A 23,106-nucleotide genomic window follows, 5' to 3' on the forward strand; every position below is an offset into this window, starting at 1 on the left:
ACAGAAGTACGATTACATGCCTAGAAAAAGGTGTACTGTACTTTTATTTTCCTTACTCGTGTTACAAAAGTCAAGCAAGATTCTGCTAGACAATTTCGCTGTAACAAAAATTACATACCGGCTCCTTTGTTTTGAAGAGTTCTGCAAATAACTTATAATAATAACCAGACCTTTAGACATCATTGCATTTATTTTACTGTACTGCAGATTTGTGAATAGTTTTGCTCGGTCTTATAGTCTTGGATTCAACACTTATATTAACTCTACCTCCACAAGTAACTGAAAACTTTTCCACGTGAATCAGATGTGAAGACAGACCATTTAAACGTAATTATGGACAGAACAGAACAGAAGATATACAGTAAAATTCATCTGAAACGAGTACGGTTATATCGGATTCGCGGTTATAAGGAACATTTTTAAATGTCCCAATTTTAGCCCTACTTATTTCTCTGTAAAATAAATTGGTCATAACGAACATAAACTTTTGTTATGGATTCGGTGGAGCAGTAAAGTTAGCTATAGCTTTATGTTACTATTGCGTTTAAACAAAATACACCGCAGAAAGACTTATTCAGGGATTCTTATGGCAATTTGCAGAAATTACAAATCAAAGCGACTATATAAATGAGAACAAGCGATCGGTATGTTAGTTAAAAGTGTAGTATATCGTGTCCAGACGTAGGTAGCACATATCTTGATTCAGTATTATAAAGTTGATAGTATATATCCAATGAGTATACTGGCTCCAAAGGTATTCACACTAAAGAACGAAATACATACATCTGCAACATAAACAAGCCTCAGCGAACGGTTTTTAGATCATTCTTACACATTGCAGTATTTACGGAACCTAAATCATGTTTAATTAGTATTGCTGGTAGTGCGTTACATGATTAAACACATCGAGAAACTTTACTACATACATGTTCAAATGCGAAACTAATAAATCATTGAATACATCATAAGCCATTTCACTAAAAATTTTGGAATCGATTATTTACAGCTGGATTTTTTTTCAGTATGGTATAAGGATGCCACTACTCTAAACACTCACGTATAATTATCATGTTTATTTGTTAAGCAAAATGTTACATATGGATGTTTTGAAATGAAACAAAATATTTCTGCAAGAAAACCGTCAATTCAAAGATAACTTAATTACTAAATGGAGACTTACACGAACTTATACAAATTCAGTACAACGGTAACTTAAGTAATGTCATGTTGACTGCAAACTATTATGTTGTGATAGAACCTCATATGTTCGAAAACGTAAATTATTAAAATTATTAAATAAAGCCTGGAAATTTATTTTTAAGTCCTTGAAATAACCAAAACTTAATTTTTAACAAATGTAAATTGTATAAAACTTGTGTTTATTGATGGTATATCAGTAAAAAAACCTTTGTAATGGCTAAAACGAAAGTCCCTCTTGTGTCTATATTTTCTAGACCTTGCAATATTGTCCATCAATGTGTCATTGGCCGTATACCGTGGCCTTCTTTGGCTTTAAATTCTGAGTAGCTGTTTTCTTATATATATATTTGTGTAAAGGTGAATAAACAACTGATAAAAAATATAACGTGAAATCACTGTAACGATGACAGTAAATTATCTCTCTTTACATTGAAATAAAAACAAATTAGGATATCAATATCACCAGATTGAAAATCGGTAACCTATTATCGAAATTCACTTTCCTGCTGCACTTTCAATACTTCCAATACACTGACATTCGTTTGGCATTATGACACTATGCGGTAATCCATGTATTATATAGATCTGCGTGGCCTGGTGGACAAGAAAACTGATTTCGGATAGCATGTTTGCATGTGGGGAAACCGTTTAGCTTGTTTGCGGAAGGACATTTGCCATTGAAACAATAATTGGAATGGACACCTGGTGGTCTTCCGCTACCATGAACAGCTGGGAGATCACCATATGACCTATAATTGCGTCGGTATAAAGTTAAACCGAACAAAAAGATGCCCGGGTATTTTACCGACAAAAGGTGTGTTTTCAATTTAAATTGTTATACGATCTATATAAAGCATGAAAACTTCCCAAAGCTGTTAAAAATTGCCTAGAGTTGACAAAAATACATTAAAACAACAATAACAACAACCCAAAAACAAATAATAAAAAAAACTAACAGCAAAAAGCAAACAAGAAGAAAAAAAACACCACTGGGACAATATCTGCTTAAAGGGACTTTTGTCTGGCATTTATTTACCATGATATTTCTCCACAAATGACAGTTAATTAAGAGTATAAGATTATAAATTCATGTGCTATACGGTTTTTGCTTCTCAAAAATGCTGCCAAAATGCCTTGAATGCTGAACTACATATATCATGAAAATGCCAGGAGGTGCCGTTTGTTTATCTATTTACTATCAAGGCAGCTGACAAAAACGATTTAACAGATGAACATTTGGGCCAGGAGGAAACGTATGTACCGGTGTGAATACCACTAGACACGCGGCAATTGCAAAAAAATAGTTACAGTACATGTCCTGTACACACGGTTGCTTTGAGTTAGGTAAATAATACTGTTATTTCCATCGTTTACAAATCAATGTTACATTGAGATGCATCACACGACCGTTTCTAGATCTAGTATCATTTATTGCAGTTTAAAATTGTTCATGCACAACATTTCGAGGGCTGAGCGCGAAACTAGTGTATCTTGTTCTTTATTTATATACAGTTACAATACTTTCGCGCTCAGCCCAATATTTTAAATTATATTGTTAAATCTATCTTTATAGTCATTTCCACTGGTATAAACAAAGTAACATAATTGATGATAAGAAGTCGTATTGACTGGAAGGCGGGGCCAAAATCATGAACTGACTTCCAGAAATGCCGCTGTATAGCATTTGAATAAAATACCATTTAGGATTTTTCAAGTAACCTTCGGGTAATTGGCTTTGATAACAAAACTGTTGCGGTCGGTTAACGACCTGTTATATATATATCTTTATTTCCACATTTGAGTGATTTACATAACTATGACAAAAAATATAATATAACATCACAGAAAGGTAACATATATACAAAACTATAAACTAGATAATTGAAATATAAATATTGAACACATTTACATAATTTGGACTATATGAGCATTGGTTATGATTAAAGATTGATCTCTTCATCTCAATGTAATACTAAACATAGATCATTGCATATCATATCAATGACAATGCTACATATAATTGTGTTGTTTTGAACAAAATAAAACAGACATTTAAACTTATACATACAATGTTAGCGCAATAGTAATACAGATTTGTTAATAAGGATCTTTGTTAAAGTTGTATACTTCTGGCATTTTTAATACAATGGTAAACATATTCTATCGCTATTCTTAGAAAATGTTTATGAACATTCCTGTTCTGTAAAGATAATAAGCGTCTCCCTATAAGTTTTTGAAACTTGGTTTCACTATCACCTGGCATAATTTCTGAAACCACCTGTGCACCAAAGACATCATATATGGTTCTGTGCAATTTCCCTCTGTAAATGTTCATTCTATTACAGTTAACAACAACATGCTTTATGACATCACAACACAATTAAGACACATAGATCTAATATATGTATTTTCATATTTACAAACCCATATTTTGCTGATTTTATAAGCATGTAATAAGCTTTCAGAAGAGTAGTATAAGAATTGTTTGTGCGAAGTCAATCTAACCCCATTTGACCTTTTAACCCTTGGTCCGAACTGACCAATGCCGGACAATTTAAAATCCATAGGTTTTAAACCCAGTAATTAACCCAACCCTAACTTATAATACTAACTCGCGAAGCCGAAACCTTCAGGGTCTTTGACCCAGTCAGACCTACAGTCTTCGGTTGCACTCGGTACACTTGTACCCTCAAAATCTAACGACACCGGTGTCATTTTCTTTAACAAGTTTATCAATCAATATCGTTTGTAAGCTCAATGTAAAGCGACACCGGTGTCGTTCTATTGATATTTACTTTCATTCATAAAGTTAACCGATATGTTTACATTTGTAGTACAATTCGTTTAAACTTCCTTGTGATCGATTTACGTTTTACAGCTGATTTAATATAAATGTCAAAGGTAAATCAAGTGCATTTTTTAAAAATGATAATGCGGGAAACCACAAATTCAACCAATCAAAAGCCTGCCATTTTTCTGCCAAGTTGGCAGACACTGCCACATTCCTGCCACTTGGCAGAACTTTGGCAAAACTTTGGCAGATTATATTATATTATATTTATTAATAAAATGTAAGGTATTTGATCTTATTTTCAATTAGTAAGTATATTATCAGGGTACACATAGTAATTAAAACTTTAATTAAGCTTTTAATCCAAAAGGCTGTTTCTATCATAGGATACAGGTTCATCTGATATGTAGAATTTTTGATGTACTGCCCATCAAAGCATAAATGTTAATTCTGTAAATGCTGAATCGTCATACGGGTGATATCAAACATTGTTCCTTGTTTTAGATAAATTTTAATTTTTTTCTTATACATAGATATTAACTATCAGTATCAAAGTCCTCAGCTGCCTCAGCTGTTATATTTACATTATCAAATATATCAAATAAAACATCATCCTGAGGCCTATTATTTCGCCACCTAAATATAAAATGTGATATTGGGCTTTTAGTCGGTTTATACGGTTCACCCGGAGAGCTCGCACCCTTTAATAAAATCTTAATATCTATTATATAAGTTCCGGTTTTTTTACTATAAACACACCACTCAAAAGCATATCTAGTACATCTATTTTATATTGTTGGTTTATGCTTATAAAATCTTTATAATCTAAGATAATTCCAGATCTTATTTCAAATATATTTAAATAGTTCAGATCGGCCATATTTTATATGTTGAATGTATCCACGCACCACGACGGTGAAAATACTTTTTCATTTGTATGTAATCAAAAGTATGATTATAATAGTATTCAAAGAGAAACGCTTCATGTCTCACTTCCTCTACCCTTTTTTTCTATTTTCCTGTCTTTCTTTTTAAGTTTAAGAATTATTTCAGCTAAATCATCAACTCGTTTTGTTGTAGCAACTTCAGAAGCAGATAAATTGTCAACAACACCTTTTGTTCTAGCTAATTGTGTTTCTTGTTTTAAGAAACATTTTTTACTTTTTGTAATTTCTTGGGTATTATGGTAATTTCTCCGACATTAGCGGTTATTGCTTTAGTATTAGCAGTAATTACTTGGGTATTAGCAGTGATTGATTCTCCTTGTTTAGCTGATATTTCAACTACAGAGTCCAAATCATTTATTATTTTTTTAATTTTATCATTAATTTGATTATTAAATTTATTAATATCTTCTTGTAATAAACCTTAAGTTTACTTAACTCTTTGTACTTTATATTGTGACTTGCATCAACATTATTAATCAGGTTACAAGTTGTTTCTTCAAATTTTTCTATCTGATTATTAACTGTGTTAATTGCTTCAGTATTAGCAGTAATTAACTCTCCTTGTTTAACTGATTTTCAACTACAAAGTCCAGTTCATTTTTATGTTCTTCAACTTTAGCATTAAGCTGCGTCATATCTTCTTGTAATTTTTTTGTAATATTACTTAAGTCTGCATACTTTAAATTATGACGGTTGTCAACAATACTAATCCAATTTCGAATTTGTTTTTTAAAGTCATCTATTTTAGAATTAATTTCTTCTTTAAAATCCTCTAATGCTGTGTCATGATCATCACCTCTTTGTGAACTGCCTTTTCCAATTCAGATTTATTCTGCAAGTTTATTTGAAATTAATTCTAATAAATCTTTATGCTTTTTTTTCAGTTTTCAGTATTTAGTTTATTTATTTCTGTTCTGATTTCTAACTGATACATATTTTGTAACTTTTTTCAGCTTCAATAATCTTGTCTTTTAGTTCTTCATGTTTAATCATACTATCTTTTAATTCTTGAATTTGGGTGAATAAAATGTTTAAATTAACTCGAAATACTTCTTTTATGTTATCATCTGTCAAATCTGATTTCTCTTCAAGTTCTTTAATAGAATCAACCATAGCTTTCATTTCTTCTTTCAATTTTACCTTGTAATTCAACTATTAATAATGAATTCTTTTTAAAATCTTTTGTTAATTCTTCAATATTCTTTACTTCTACTTCTAGTGTTTGTTTTATAGATTTGATATCTTCAAGATTATAGTCATCTATTACACTTTGAACTTTTTTAAACATAAATCGTCTTGAAACTACATCGGTGGATTTATCTGGATTTCCTAAGTTGATTATTTTATTACCTCCCATATCTAATGCTCTGTTCATTGTGTTATCAAGTTCCTTATTTCTGTGAAGATATGATTCCATGTCCTTTCTAAGCTTTTTGTATTGTTTTTTAGTAGCATAATCACTTAAATCAATATCAAATTTAACTTTACTTACACTTTCAGTTTCACTTATTTGTTTTGTATCATTAAAAACACCCATCTATATATTACCAGTAAAGTTTTTTCTTAAAAACTTCCTTGGTTTGTCAATATATAAGAAATCATATTTTTGATTTGTTGCATTAGCAAATGAATCACGATCTATATTTTGTTCATTACAAATCATATCATTTTCTCGTTTACCCGGACTTTCAAATAAAATATAATGTGAACAGTTAATTCGAATATCTTTTGGTGTTTTATAGTAAGACTGACTTAAATAAATAACACAACAGTTTTTGTGACGTCCTTGAATAAAGTATTTTGTTATTTCATTTGAACTTTTTTATCTTCACATACAAAATCATCAAATATTACTACTTTTTGTTTTTTCTGATTCAAGATTCTCACAAGGTTCAATTGGTTGGGATCACTGAACATTCAAGTATTTCATTTGGATCTACTTTAATGTTTTTTGCAATTTGACTTAAGTGGTTAATTAAATCTTGATATTTAGATTGTTCTAGGTTTTTAGCATATAAGTAAATTTATCATATATAATAAGAGGTTTTCGAAGTATATGCATTAATGTATTTGTTTTTTCCAGATCCAGAAGATCCACATATTAACATTCTAAAACATGAATCTGGCATAAAAGGATAAAATTGTTTAAAGTTATTGGATTATCACTTTTTGTATCATAATTTGGAATTTCCATTTATATAAATATTACATTATTTTACATTATTTTACAATATCTTACATTATCTTACATTATTTTACATTATTTTACATTATCTTACATTATTATATAAATGCAATCAAAACTTAATGAAATGATAATAAGAAAAAAATTAGTTGGGCAAAAGATGAGAAATCTTAGAGAAGAAATAATGAGAGAAAAAATAAGAAAAGCTACAAATCGGGATATGTACACTGAAATTTATAAGCCAATTACTGAAAAAATAGAAAGTCAAAAAGAACAATTATCAAGTCAGTTAAAAGCATTACCTGGAATTAAGTAGCAATTAGCGTTACTTCCAGAAAGTTTTACTGATAAGATACACGAAATAGAAAATCTAAAAATGGCGACAGAGATAATGGAAAAACAACCACCTCCGGGACTACAACCATTAAAAGAAGGTGAGCATGATACAACTGAAGAATTAGAAGAAGAATTGGGAGCAAGACCGAAAGAAAAAAAAATACATACAATAGATTTAGATGCTGATTTGGATACTGATGTTTTAGAAGAATATGGATATTCCAAACCGTCTAAAATGTTTAAATTATTTACTGCAGATGAATCTAATCCTGATAAAATATATGGAGACAAAGTCCAAAATACAATAGGTAATGTTACTACGAATATTGTGAAGTTAAATGGTTCAATAGCTAGCAAATCAAGATCGAAAGATCCAAATAAGAAAGAAGAAGCAAAAGAATTAAAACATGAACAAGACGAACTGATAAAGTACAAAAAACGATTAAATTATATTCTTGGTACGGAGCTTATATATAAAAAAGGAAAAGGAATAAGATATCATAACCCATATAAAGTTTCACCAAATGGTCAATATGGTAATTTAATTATTAACTTAAATAAACTTTATGGTCAAAACAAATTAATTGCTAAGGATAGAATAACTGGAAAAGAAGTTTATTAACACTAAAGTTGATGATGATTTGATTGATTTGATTAATAACAAGATATAACATAAATAAAAAACATTCAATTCATTCAGAAAAATATTTAAAGAATAACAGAAAATCAGGATTACCTATCAATAAAAGATCTATGAAATTTAAAAAAGTAATTAGGGGACAAGTGTTATGACGTTTGTCCATGTAATCCAAAAGAATTGGTTAATGACTTGGAGTTATTTGTGGTTCAATTGATGCTGGAAATAATATGAGGAACTAAAAAATGAAGTATTAGAATAATTGATGAACTATTAAAAATGAATTCACTTTTACCAGAACACATGAAATGTTATATAAAAATTATTTTTTCTTGAATTTACACTTTTATTAAAAAGATATGTTTAATAATTATATAAATGGAACAAAAAATAGTATTAAGTTCTGAACGTTAAAGATGATAAAAATAAACCGAGTGATTTTACAATCAGATTTAGTCGTTCTTTAATTTTAGATAAAAATAAAACTTATGTTGTTGGTTTGGATAGTATTAACACTATGACCTACTCTTGGCATAATATTAGTGATGAATATGACAATAAAAGAATTCGTTACAATAATGGTAAAGAATGGAAAGATATCATATTTACAAACGGTTCTTACAGTTACACAGATATTAATAATTATATTAGGGAAACATTAATAAGTAATGATGATTTTGAATTTAATAAATCAGAAATTGCTCCAATAAGTTGGAATTTGATTTAAGTAGTTTTAAGATTTTGATTTCAATTACAGATAATTTAAGTTGGATTTGGAATATCAAATTTTCATACATTGCTTGGATTTGAGAAAAAAAAATTAGACAAAACTGAATGGGGAACACAACACCGAATATAACTAACTCTGTGGATACAATTTACATTCATTGTGATCTTATTGATAATTCAACTTGTTGATGGTAATTTCAGTGATATTATCTATGCTTTAAGTACTGCAGATTTAACAAGAGCTTATCCATTTACAAAAGAACCACAAAGAGTTGGATATTCTGAAATTAATAATATATTATAAATTCAATTAGAATATATATTACAGATGTATTTGATAGAATAATTAATTTTAATGAGGTTTGAAACAAGTTTTAACACTAATTTTAAAAGAAATATGAAATTATAAATTTTAGTTTTATATAATGTTACAAAAAATTATGACAAAAATAAAGGAATATTTATTTATGTTGATGCTCACACAGGAGAAGAAATCATACACGGAACAGGTATCTTTGACACTTTAACGAAATTGCTTTCAAGCGGAGTTGCATCTTCAATTAGCACAGCTGGAAAAAAAGCTTTGGAAACAGCAGGAAAAGCAGCACTTGAAAGTGGAACAAAAAAGGTTGGAACAGAAGTTGGAAATTTAACTGCAGCTAAAATTGTTGAAAAACTTAAAAAGAAACCTGCTCCAGCAGTTGGTAATTTAATTGCCAAGGAATTACAAGAAAAGAATAATAGTAAAAATAATAAAAATAATAATGATAATGAGGAGGATATTCATATGAGAATAAATAAAATATTGTCAGGATCTGGGACACGTAAACGTATTAACAGATTAATTTATAAAAACTAAAGTTTTAACTTTAATAAAAAATAAAATAAAAAATAAAATAAAAACTAAAATAAAAAAATAAAATAATATATAATATATACATGTTTAGAACAAAACAATATTGCGAAAGATATGAATTAACTCCTATTCAATTAGATACAGCTTTAATATCTGTCCTAGGAAATAATGTTAAGCAACAAAAAAACGGATATCACTTTACAATTAATGATAGAAGTTCATATTTTGATTGGTTTAATGCTTATTTTGAAGTAAGTTTTAAAGTAAATAAACTTGCTAATGGTAATAATTACGGTGATGGAGATCAAATTGCTTTAATTAATAATGCAGCTTCATTAATTGATCAGTTAGTGGTTAAACAAAATGGAAAAATTGTATATGATTGTAATAATTTATACAAAGTAACAAATGTAAAGAGTTTGGTTGAACTATCTGAAGATTATGCAAAATCAACTGGAACAAATGAGTTTATTTATTTAGATACTGACGCTGGCACTGAACTCAGACCTGCCCAAGCTAAATATAATTCGGGTTTTGCTACTAGGAAGTTATTAATCGAAGGTGGTAAAGAGGTAAATGCTAAAATTCCACTAAATAATTATTCATTTTTTCAGGGTTTAGAAACTAATATTATACCTCCAAGTCAAATTCAAATAACACTACAGCTGACAGATGATGATGAATTAATTTTTAGAGCTAATGCTGCTGATGCTGGTAGAGTAATTGTAACAAAATTAATTCTATGGGTTCCACGTTTAATTTTCAATGAATTTGGGTTTGATCTAATTGCTACTGAAAGATTTACAAAAGCAAGATGGTCATACCTTAGGGAAATGGTGACACAATCAACTGATACACAACAAACTAATATAACCTTTAGAATAACAGCTGGTGTAACAAAACCACAACATGTATTTGTTTATTTACAACGACCTGATAAAAGTATCACAAGAACATAACCCACATTTATTAGATACATTTAAAATTAATGCATGCAATGAAAATTGCACTTTGAGCTCTTGTCGTCTTGAAGTTCGTAATGGTGTTTTTTATCCAGAAACAGAATACACAGTATATCAAGAATATACGATGATGTAATTAATTATTATTATAAACAAAATAATAAGACTACTGGAAGTCTGCTAAATAGATCAAATTTTAAATATTTGTTTGGATTTATTCATTTTAACTTGGAATATAAAAAGGAGTAATAACAGAAGATCCTAAGCATATTACATTAACAGCTAAATTAAATATTCCACAGGCAGCTAATATTCGTGTTTACGCAATTGTATTATATGAGGAAACAGTTGAAATAAATACTATTGGAAATGAACTTTTTGTTTAAATGAACTTGTCATTGTTTAAATGAACTTGTATTGTCATTGTTTAAATAAAATAAATATAAATTAAATAAAATAAATATAAATTAAATAAAATAAATATAAATTATATAATGACATCAAATTATATTGAATATAAAGTTAACCTAACAGATGGACAAAAGAAAAATTTAGCCCGAGCCTACAACAAAAAAATTTCCCATACTTTTAGATTAAAACATGAACATTTTACATGGAAATTTCCCCTTTACAATTAAAAAAAACCCAAAAATTTAAAATCAAATTAAAAAAGCTGTTGCAAATAATAAGGGATTAGAAATTACAATTTCAAAAAGCCAAATGTCCAGTCAAGGTCAAAATGGTGGATTTTAGGAGCTTTAGCTGTTTTGTTAGGAAAAACAATTTTTTCTCCAATGCAGCAAAAATAGCTCCAAAAATATTAGCCCCTCTAGGCATTGGAGCCCTTTCGGGACTGGCCAGTACTGGTGTTAGTAAAATACTTGGAAATGGTATGATTTCAGTAGCTAATGATAAGAGAAATATGATATCACCATATCTTACACCTAATCAAAGAAAGCAACTAGTAGGATCTGGAGTGATTAAAATAACACAAAACAAAAACAAGACGGTGGCTTTTTAGGTATTTTTGGCTGCTAGTCTAGAATACCTTTGATTACATCTTTGTTAAGTGGTAAGGACTTTGGCCGGGGTATACAGATTGATTCACAACGGAGACCTTACAGACGAATTCCTATAGTAAAAAAAAAATAAAATTTAATAAAAAGAAAATAAAATTTAATAAAAATAAAATAAAATTTAATAAAAAGAAAATAAAATTTATAAACAAACCTATTTCTAACTTTGAAATAGAACAATGGGTAAAACAATTAAAAATTAAAAACTTTAGGGGTGTATTTAGTAGAAATAATTTACCAAAATTAAAAAGAAAAGGTTGAATGTGGAATTATAAATTTGGACGACTCTATTGGGTCCGGGAACACATTGGGTTTGTTACTTTAATAATATATACTTTGATCCATTTGGATTTTCCTCCACCAAAAGAAGTAATTAAGTATATACCAAATTTTAAAATACAACAATGTTCAATATCAAGACAAAATAAGTATGCTTTGCGATATTATTGTTTATTTTTCATTAAAATGTTACAAGACAAAGTACCTTGTATGATTTTATTGTATAAAATACTAAAAATTAATAATCAAAGAGTAAATGAAAAAACATTATAAATTATTTTAATAAAAAAGGACATTTATTTAACTGAAATTTAACTGGAATAATTAATATAATGGGAATATATCAAAAATATAAATGAAAAAGTAAATAAAATAGAAAAACAAATAGAAAGGGAATTAATAAGAAAACCTCCATTGTTTTAACATGTTAAACTCAAGATACTGATAGTGGATTATTTCAATGGAAAACTGTAATTTCTAGTCCTGGTTTAGTTCAAAATGGTAATAATGTAACAATTAATTTTAATTGCATTTTAATTATTCTTGTTGATGCAATTAAATTAGATAAAGGAGAAGCTAAATTAACAAATAAAAAATAAAGAAAGTGTAATTCTTCAAAATTATCATTAAAAAATAATAGAAAAAATGAATCTATTTCTATTAATTATGCAAATGAATTTAAAATGGATGATGTTATTATATTAATTCTTTAAAAAGTTATGAATAATTCAGTTTAAAAATTATGGTTCTATAATTTAAGTTTAATTTAAGAGTTAATTTAAGAATAAGCTAATGTATCAATACCAAATTATCAAGAATATATCTTTTATCATCATAACATGATAAAAATGTTTTATTATAACATAACTGGAAAAGATTTTGTTTATCAGAACGAATAACTTTAAAGTGTGATTACTTTGGGGTTTAATTAAACAAAGTATCTTTATAATTTTTATGAACTATTGTTTCTTAACAACAAGTTTTTTAATTCCTTTACATTTTTTAACATTTAAATTCATTTTCTAATAAATAAGAAAAATTTTAACTTCTTAATCCGACAAATTCAACAATGGGAAGCCGGCAGCTTCATCTTTAAATTTTCCAATTAACTTTTTTATTTTTATCAAAATAAAATTTTGAATTACTATCGTAATCACTATTTTCAAATAAATCTTGTCCTTATAAAAAATCCTCATATGCATCTTTGGTTTTTATTTCATAACATAATGAATCAGTGTCAGTGAATAGTAATTTACAATTACCCTCGTACTTTTCCTTAATGTAATTATAAGAAAATCATACATTAAATATTTTGATAAATCTAGAATGCACATTCCAACATAACAAGGTCTGTTTAATAACAAACTTTCTTTTATTCTATGAATACCAAACAAATTCTTGTTAAACATCGTTAACTAACAAATGAAGGTTTGGGTATGTATTTTAAAAAAATATTTTCACATGTGTTAATTTTAAAATTAAAACCCCCTTGCGTAAATTCTCCATCGTCTTACCGAATAAGAATTGTTCATTACTTAAAAAAGTCCTTTTCAAATGAATTTTTTGCTTTAGATCTTTTTGAGTATTAAAATCAAAATACTTTTTTTTAACCAAGGACTTTCATCAAAAGTTAATATTTTATGTATTTTTGTTACTTTTAACCCTAATTGTGTATATATTCCCAAAATTTTTTAAAAAGAACTACATAATTTTGTTTTTTCATTAAAGTTGGAACTAATTTTTTTACATTACTTTTTCCTATTTCAAATTCTGTTTTAATAAATTTTACTATAATCGAAAGCCATTGACTGGTATTTTAATTTTTTCAGGAGCTAAAGGATAACATTGTGGGTTTTATGTAATTCTTTTGGGTATTCAAGATCACATTCAACTATAAAGTTAGTTTTACCTTTGCAATTAATTTTTTTAAATTGTTTTTCGGGTATAAAATTTAAAGTTTCCAGAGGGAAAGGTTTTACACATAGCCCAACCGTAAAGGTTATTGGCGTCGATATATTTTTTCTTCATTAGTATCACAGTCGGTTACAATAACTTTTTTAGGATTGTTTCGATAATTATTTGGTCTGGGACAATCACATAATCTTTCATCATTTCTTCTTCCCGTTAATAGACAACCACAGTCCCATTCAAATAAAGTCTTTTACGAAGATAAGGATCTATAACATTTGTAATTTATCAATGACAAAGATTTTTATATTCATCGCTAACTATTTGATCAAGTTTTGATTTAATAACATTCTTCTTTTAAGAACTTTCTTATATGAATTTTTGTCTGGATTCATTATTTCTCCTAAAGTGCTAGATAATTTTGACATAATCATTCTATCTACCTTTCTATTAACCATCTATATATAATATACTTATAGAAAAAAATCTTTAAAAACACACGTAAAATTTAATACAGCTCTTCTTCTTTTTTACTTTTATATCCGTTAAGTTTAAATTCCTTCATATACGTTTCAAAAGGCATTGAATATTTTTTTTCTTTCTGCATTTCTAATAGTATTGTAAAAATATCCTGAATAACTTGTTTCTCTTCTTCTTTATTTACTTTTCCAATCCGTGCTTTTGTTATTAGTTGTTTTATTTTGTGATGATGTGCTTTTAAAATAAATTTCTTGTCGTCAAGTTTTAGTCTGTTAGTAAATATGGTAATTACTGATGGAACAGCGCCAGCAACTGCTATAAATATAGGAATAGCTGGAACAAGTGCTAATGCAGCTGAGCAACCAAAGACACCTGCTGTAATATATAACCCAGTACTTACTCTCCCACAAAATTTATAACTTTTTCTGTAAGCAGCAGCTAGTTTAGTTAAGTGAATGATTAACTGATCTATTGTTTCTATTCCATTATTAGAAATTAAATTTTTATGGCTCATTTATATAATATATTTTTTAAATTAAATTTCTTTCAATTCATTAAATGGTACCCAACTATTAAATTTTTCATTGTAACCTTTCCATTTTACTAAAGCTTGTTTTTTCTTATAGTCTCGTCTAATAACTTTTTCAATTCTAAAAACTTCTTGTGTAGTAGGTAAAAGTTCTTGTTCATAAAATGAACCTTGAATTATTTCATCATTTAAATCTTTAATAGTGTATGTTCTGGGATTTGTATTATTAATTTTATAAATTATAAATATTTCCTCTGTCCAGTTTGGTGTATATCCTTTTCCAAAATGTCTTTTAAGTTTGCTTAAACGAACTCGATCACCAATTTTAAATTTTGTTTTACTCTTTGGTATTTTTAAATCACCATATAAATTAAAGTAAACAGTACCTTTATTTAAGTTTTTACTAGCTTCGGTTGGTGTCATTTTTATACTAGAATGTTTTGTTTTGTTATATTTATCAACCATATCCTGCAAATTATCTAAATAAGTATAAGTATTATCTGCTGTAAAATATTTCCACATTATTCTTTTTAAACTTCTATTAAATCTTTCAATAACTACAGCCTTTCCTTCATTAAATGTATGGTACATATTAATTTTATTTTTATTCAAAAATGATTCAAACTTTTTATTATAAAATTCTTTTCCTTCATCTACCCATAAATTTACTGGTAATCGTCCTTCTAATATTATTTTTTCAAATGCTTCAGTAACAGATTCTCCAGTTTTATTCTTTAATGGAATAACCCAAGCATATTTACTAAATATATCAATAACGGTTAACAAGTACTTTACTCCTTTATTATATTTTGAAAAAGCTTGCATGTCGACTAAATCAGCTGACCAAGTATCATCAATATCATTAACTATCACTCTTCGTTTCCTAAATTTTCTTTTAATTGGTTTGTGTAATTCTTCTGCTAATTCATCGCTCCATGTGATTCCGGGGGTATACTCTACCCCCTTTTCCCGTTTTTTGACTTTTGTTTTTGTCTGGGCGTTAAGCCCATAGGGAACTGTTGTTCCTGTCCAAGACCAAGTGTGTATTTCGTTTTAATTATAGGTTTCACAACTAAATGTTTTGCAATCTTTTCTCCAAATGTTTTTGATTTAGTTTTATTTAAATTGGAAAGCATTTGCTTATCACATGTACCCTTTCTTACATCACTGTCATAGCAAAAGTCATGGTCCATACATACTGCATCCAGTTCATTGACAGGGGGTCCATTATCTAGGGGATTTCCTGGCCCACAATAATTATATCCTGGAAGTGTTAAACCTTTCTTAGGTAATAAAGGTAACATTGCTTTGTGAATATCTAAATTACCCCCTGTACTTTTAACAAACTTTGATTTTATTTTTCCACAAGATGAACAAGTAGCCTTTATCATTTTTCTCCCGTTTTTTGTTATAACATAATGGGGGTTTATATTATCAGTAAATCTTCTTTCTTTCAAACAATATATTTTATTCTGTAAACTCATCTATATCATATGTATTTAAATTTAACTTTAAAAACTTTTAATTGGGTTTAAAACCTGTGGATTTTAAATTGGCCGGCATTGGTCGGTTCGGACCAAGGGTTAAAAGGTCAAATGGGGTTAGATTGACTTCGCACAAACAATTCTTATACTACTCAGAAGTATCCGCACATTCCCATATTATCGTTCTTTCTATATTTGTGTGCAAAAATCGAAATCTTGTGAAGTCTTCATCATTTACCATTCTTTGAGTCCAATTTTCAGTTTCAAAATTTTGTATATTTTTCCTACATAGTGTTTTCCATACTTCTATGGCGGAAGAGTACCTGTTTCTATATATTTAATAAGATACATTGACAGATTATACTTTTTAAGAATATTTACAATATCAGGAACAAAGCCACGTTGTTTTTCGTCTATACTACAAACATATTCTGACAGTCTGGCGTTGAGAGAACTGAATTTGGCATATTGCATAATCTTCTTAAAAATCCTAACTTTCTATATTCTATCTCATATATAATACCTTTCCAACCTAGCAAACTGAGACACATGTCTGTTCGTGTTAAAATAGTAAATCCTTGTATCTTTTTTGCAGCTAGCCTAAGGAATTTGTCTAATTTTGCATAATCAGATTTCTTAAGATTATTCCATATTTCACAACCGAACAATAACCTTGGAATACAAATTTTTGAGATAAGGGAAGCCGATTTGATTGGATTTATGTAAGTCGGGTCAATTTTAAGGGATAGGAGAGAAAAGAGGGACGCTTTTGCTTTTTCGCATGCATGTTCTACCTTTTCTGTATCGTTTAATGTATCATTAAGGTATACGCCTACATGTTTAACACTGCGCACTTGGTCATTGGGACAATCTCCAATCGATAACTGAATTTGGGGCACTTTTCTTTTTGTACTGAAGACTATTAAATGGCTTTTCCGCGGGTTTATGTTATATCTGTATTTGCATGAATACCTATGCGTGATATATATGGGGGCAAGGGACAGTAAATTTGAAAACTCCACAACTCTGCACTGATACCAATGCGAAAAATATCATAAAAAATCCAATTTCGACAAATTCAAGGCAATTGTTAAGCGAATGTCTTGCATAGATATAGCACTTCATTATGTAACATTTTCAGTCTGCCGATTCTGTTGCTTCTATGATAAAAACGAATAAAACGCAGGTTTCAGGACACTAAATTTTGAGACAAAAATGGCCCAAAATGCACACCTTGCGCGACCTGTACCGTATTATCTGCAAATGACTAACCTAAAACACATGCATATTCTTAAAGCGTGTGGCCAGACGAAAATAATGGTGGGAAGAAAAGTACCGCATAACCGTTTACTTTTTCCGCAAATTTGAGCCGAAGCTCGATGGATGGACGACCGTTTCCAATTCGTCTGACTTCCGTTACGTCCGGTAAAGTTTTAGACCCGGCCGTCTACATGGACCTAGGAAAATCGATACATGCACATATTTATTTTACACAATAACCACTCGTACGCAGGAATCCTTAGTTCTATAAACATCATAAATAACCAGTTGAATATATATGCCTGTAAAGTACATATGTCTATTTTATTTAAAAAACGTACCCGGGCGAAATGCAAAACTGGCCCCTGCCACTTAAGCATTCGCTGAAGGCTTTCGGGACTAGTCGCTGATAGGGCTATATCGTCTGCTAGAGTTGTCGACCCTACAGATAGATTTAGGATACAAATTCCTAGACCGCTATTTTCTAATTCGTTTATGAGTTCATCAATGAATAGTTTATATAACCAAGTAGAAATGGTCCCTCCTTGTCTAATTCCTTGCTTCACGGAGAAGAATTCAGATTGCAGGCCGTTTGCAGCAACACAGCTTGACATATCTGTGTGTGCGTCTACTAATAATGACCAAATTTTTCCATTTATACCTAGTTTTGACAATTTATAGAAAACGCCATCCAGCCATACTGTATCAAATGCCTGTTTGGTATCTAGCATGCATACATATGCATTGCTACTAAGTTCATTGCTTTGGTAGATGCCTTCTTGTAAATTAAAGGAGGCCGTTATAGCACCTGTATGTTTTTGGTAAGCATTTTGGTGCCGATTTGGAAATTCTATTTTATCATCATTTATCCAGTTGTTTAGTTTTTCATGCAATATTTTCTCAAATAGTTTATAAATGCATGGCAGGAGGGTAATTGGGCGGTAATTGATGGTTTGCGTTCTTGACTTTCCATTATTTTTAAAGACGAGGATAATCATACCCATTTTACACCTTTGTGGGAATTTTCCTGTGTGTATAATGAGATTAAATAATTCTGTAATTGTAACCAGCAACTTATAACCACCGTGTTTAATATGTTCATTGCAGATCATATCAAACGAAGGAGCTTTTCTATTATTCAGTGACCTGATATGCCTTGATACAATTTCTGGTGTAAGGTTTGGTAAAATTTCAGGACAGTTCAAATCGGTTCGTGTCCGTATATGGCCGATTTCACTTTCAACAAAGCTTTTAAAATCATTATCAAAATACTCTGATTCTAAGGGTGAGTAAACATTTTTGTAGAATCTCGTAAAGGTATCTGTTATAACCTCTGGGTCTCTTGTAAGGCCCGTTCCTGTCTCTGAGAACAAGTTAGGAGTTTTCTCCCTTTTCTCATTCTTACAAGATTCCAAAACAATTTATTGTCGCATTCTGCAGCTTCATCAAGCTCTTGCATGAATTTATTTTCTACCTTTTCAATAGCTAATTTTTGTGCCACCTTAAATTCATATTTGAGACTTTTATATTTTGCGTAGGATTGGTGATGGAACCCTCTAGGTCTTCCATCCTCGATCCAGGCCTGACGCGCCCACCTTTGCATATTGTGTGCCGTCTTAACTTCTTTTGACCAATATGGCTTTGCATGCTTATTATATCTGGCTTTTGGGAGGGTCTTATTGGCTGCTTCCATTATTGCTAGGACAATATCATTATACATTAAGTCAACATCATCTCTGTGGACATTTTCGAGTAAGATTGACAACTCATTTTCATACTTTGCTAAAATTGTATCATTTATCTTATTCCAAGAAAAACTAACATTTGTTTTTGCGACATTTATTAATGTGACTGGAATTTTGATTATAGCAGATATAGGCAAGTGATCTGACACATCAAACATATCATTTGATAATATTTCTATTTTTGATATTAATTCTGTGTCACTTTTATACATTATGATGTGATCTAGCATTTTCCCTGTCGGTTTAAATGTATATTTTGGACCACAGCAAAAAGGCATTTCTACAAGTGACATCAATTCATTCTTTCTTGTAAAATTTGTTAAGCCTATATTTCTATACTAGTTTTGTGATCGGTATTCTTTATCACACATGAGCTCAGCATTCATATCTCCAAGAAAAATCAAAATACCAGATTCAGCATACGAATCACAGATTGCTTGCAACGTATTTAAACATTCTGCATAGTCTGTATATGGGTAGTTAACTGACGGCATGTAAACACAAAAAGCAAATATTCTAATATCATTTTTACAATAGATTTCAATGCCTATGATACGTTCATCTGAAACCTCTTCCATATGTCTAATTGAAAAAGTTACCACAGTTTAATGAACCATATAGGATTACATTCTTATAACATTCAGTAAATTAAGTTTATGTTCAGTAATAAAGGCACAGTCAATATCATATATGTCTAACAGATTGCTAAGTGAAGCAGCGGAGGACATGATTCCGCGTACATTCCATGCAACAAAGCGAATTTCATCTTGTGATGTGAACTTTACTGGATTTTGTTTTTGTTTGCACATGATTAGTTATTAATATCAACGTCTCCAGTATAATCGTAATTGTCATTCTGATTAGTATATCTAGTTCCAGTGTTGTTGTTGTTTTCTTTGTACTGCTGCCATGCGTTTTTGTAGAGCCATTGTCTGCAGCGCGTGAACTGTGGCCAAAAGCGAGAATCTTCTAGTTTATACCCTTCATAGAACGGGACAGTAACTTTTGCTGCTTGATCGCGAAATTTGCTCGGGAAAAGTGCTAATTGCAGTGGACTGACTCCACGGTCTACCAGATATTCCTCAAGGCCTTCCTCAGTCGAGTCCGGGTCTATACCACCAATATAATATGTCTTTGCCCTGCCACGATATCTTCCTTTGAAAATTGCCTCCCTTTTTGGCCACTGTACCGTTTCATTTCTATTTTGTGAGATAACGGTCTGTATTTTTGACCCTTTAAAGTCGGATTGGTGGTTTAACTCTGTTTTATGTTTGCTACTTTGAACACTTTGAACACAGTTTTCTCTGTTATATAGTTCGTCCTCTGGTCCAGACATATTTCTAGCGTCTTTGTTTGAAGATTTCATATCTTGATCTGTATTACATCTCTCCCATATTTTTGTCATTGGGTCTTGTTGCATGAGGGTTTTTTCTTCAGTATGCATGTCCGTTTGATTATGATTTTGATTTTGTTGTTGTTGTTGTTGCTGCTGCTGCTGCTGCTGGATATTTTTCATGTTTTCGCTTTACAACTTCAGCGTATGAAGGGATTTCATTTGTAAGGCCGTTTTGGTGCTCTGGTGTTTGTACATTCTGCATATTTGTGGGTAGATCAGTTTGTGAGTACACATCTTTTGATTGATCGAGATTTTTGTCTTTTCCGCTATCTGCCATATATGACACTTTTGCAAATTGTTCAACTTTCGCACAGTAGAACTTGATTTCTTGTATTGAACGCGACAATACTGTATTTAATCTAGATTCATTCACACGAATTGCCTCTTGTACTTGATTCTTGAAGAAATTGATATCACCTTTTAGCTCAGAATTTTCTTGTTTTATGATTTGTATATCTGATTCTAACTGTTGGATTTTCTGTTGATCTTTTAATTTTTCTTCTTGTAAATCCGTATATTTTTTGTTTAAGTCTATAACATTAGCTAGTATTTTACTTAAATTCATTGTGAGTTCCTTTGAAGGTGGCTGGCCAGCGAAATCTACGTTATTGGCTGTATTATCACCTTCTACAAAATTTGACATATGTGACTTACTGAATATAGTTTCTAGTTCACTTCCGTTTTCTCCCCTGAGAAACATTTCTAATAAATAACAATCTTCAGCTAGTTTTTTGTATGTTGGATTTTTACGCGAGCCGCGCCTCGTGATTAATCTCCCTTGTGGGCATCCTTCTATTTGCTTTGCCCTTCGGAGAAGGAGATCTCTATATGATATAATATCCTGTTCTGATTGCTGGGTTAGGCGGATTAGTTTATCTTAGTGCGATCAATTCGTAACAGAAAATGCCAAAATACTTCAGAAAATGGGAAAAGCACCAAAATTGGCACAGCTTTTTATTGAAGCATTAAAAATATTTTTCTCATGGGACCCATTTGATATCTGCCAAGATGGCCGATACGGCGGCCATTTTCCAAGATGGCCGCCAAAACTCAATATTTACCTTACAAGATTCTAATGAAAGGTCATTATTTTTACATTGATCCCCAAAATGCACTAAATACAAATGTAAATAATAAAATAAATCCTAAATTTGCATCAAATGCAAAAATAACAATTCAAATGATGTTAGTTTCTTTCTGTTTGCATGGTAACGGCTAAAATCTAACCTTTAAAACTTAGTTTAATATTATCATTGTGTAATTTTCATATTTTAAAGGGTATTTTTTCTTTTACTATATGTAATTTATTTTATTACGCTTGCATTCACTCCACAGCAGCATATTGAAACATTGTTGTTATTCCCTTACCAGTGTTTAGCCAGAGGGGGTTTATGGGTTGCCCCTATATGCATGTCAATACGTCAGCCATGCAGAGTTGGATACTGCAATAACTTTAAAACTACAGCAGAATTGTTCATGATACGTGGTACATGGATAGATGGCAATGTAGAGAATGCCAGTGTCATTTAAATTTGTTCCTATGGCAACAAATGTTGTCGCTATGGCAACAAATAGTGCACGAATATGACAAAATGTGTCATCCTGCACTTCTTCAAAACAAGGAGAGATCGTTTCTTGAGAAATTTTACATAGACAGAGGGACAAATTGAAAACATGCTTGTTATCTTATTTTCTCCTTTTGTATTTTGTCCGTCTGTATGTCCGGCCACCATTCGAAAATGGCGGATTCTTCAATAACTTCAAAAGTGCAAATTCTGAAGACTTCTTTATGAAACCTTGTTTATAGATGGTAGGTAATATGGAGAATGTGAGGGTCAATTAACTTAGTTTCTATATAAAATTGTAGTTCCTATGACACCAAGTACGACAACTACCCCTTTGAGTATGGGACTTCGAAATGCAAGAATAGATTATAGCGACAAATAGTAGGATCAAATGAAACAATGTTCCTTATTATGCACCACGATCACAATAATGAATTGCTAACTGTGTAACAAAGAAGAGTAAGACTGAAAATACAAAAATTGCTTTCATGGACAACACTTAGTAACTATTCTGTGAAATATATTAATCTGAACAGTGAGCTGAAATCTGAAATAAGGTACATGTCAGATACTCTTGTCAGTACACACAAGCTCGAGATTGTCGACAACTTTAGTTAACTTGCATAAGGCAGTGCAGAGCATTTCAGCACTTTGACAAATTAGCCTTTATCGAGGTTGCAAATGCACTTGAGGAGCTATTGGTACGAGACTCAGGTACTTGAGGCAAAAACTATTGGAAAG

The 23,106-nt window shown here is 30.2% G+C and overlaps 1 protein-coding gene across 4 annotated transcripts in view; it reads left to right on the forward strand.

Moving 5' to 3' along the window:
• LOC123530091 (sodium- and chloride-dependent glycine transporter 1-like) overlaps window positions 1-23,106 on the forward strand; it is an 89,623-nt gene that overhangs the window by 1,640 nt on the left and 64,877 nt on the right. The window lies entirely within an intron of this gene.

The sequence above is a fragment of the Mercenaria mercenaria genome, chromosome 13, assembly GCF_021730395.1.
Source record: "Mercenaria mercenaria strain notata chromosome 13, MADL_Memer_1, whole genome shotgun sequence".
NCBI classification, from domain to species: domain Eukaryota; kingdom Metazoa; phylum Mollusca; class Bivalvia; order Venerida; family Veneridae; genus Mercenaria; species Mercenaria mercenaria.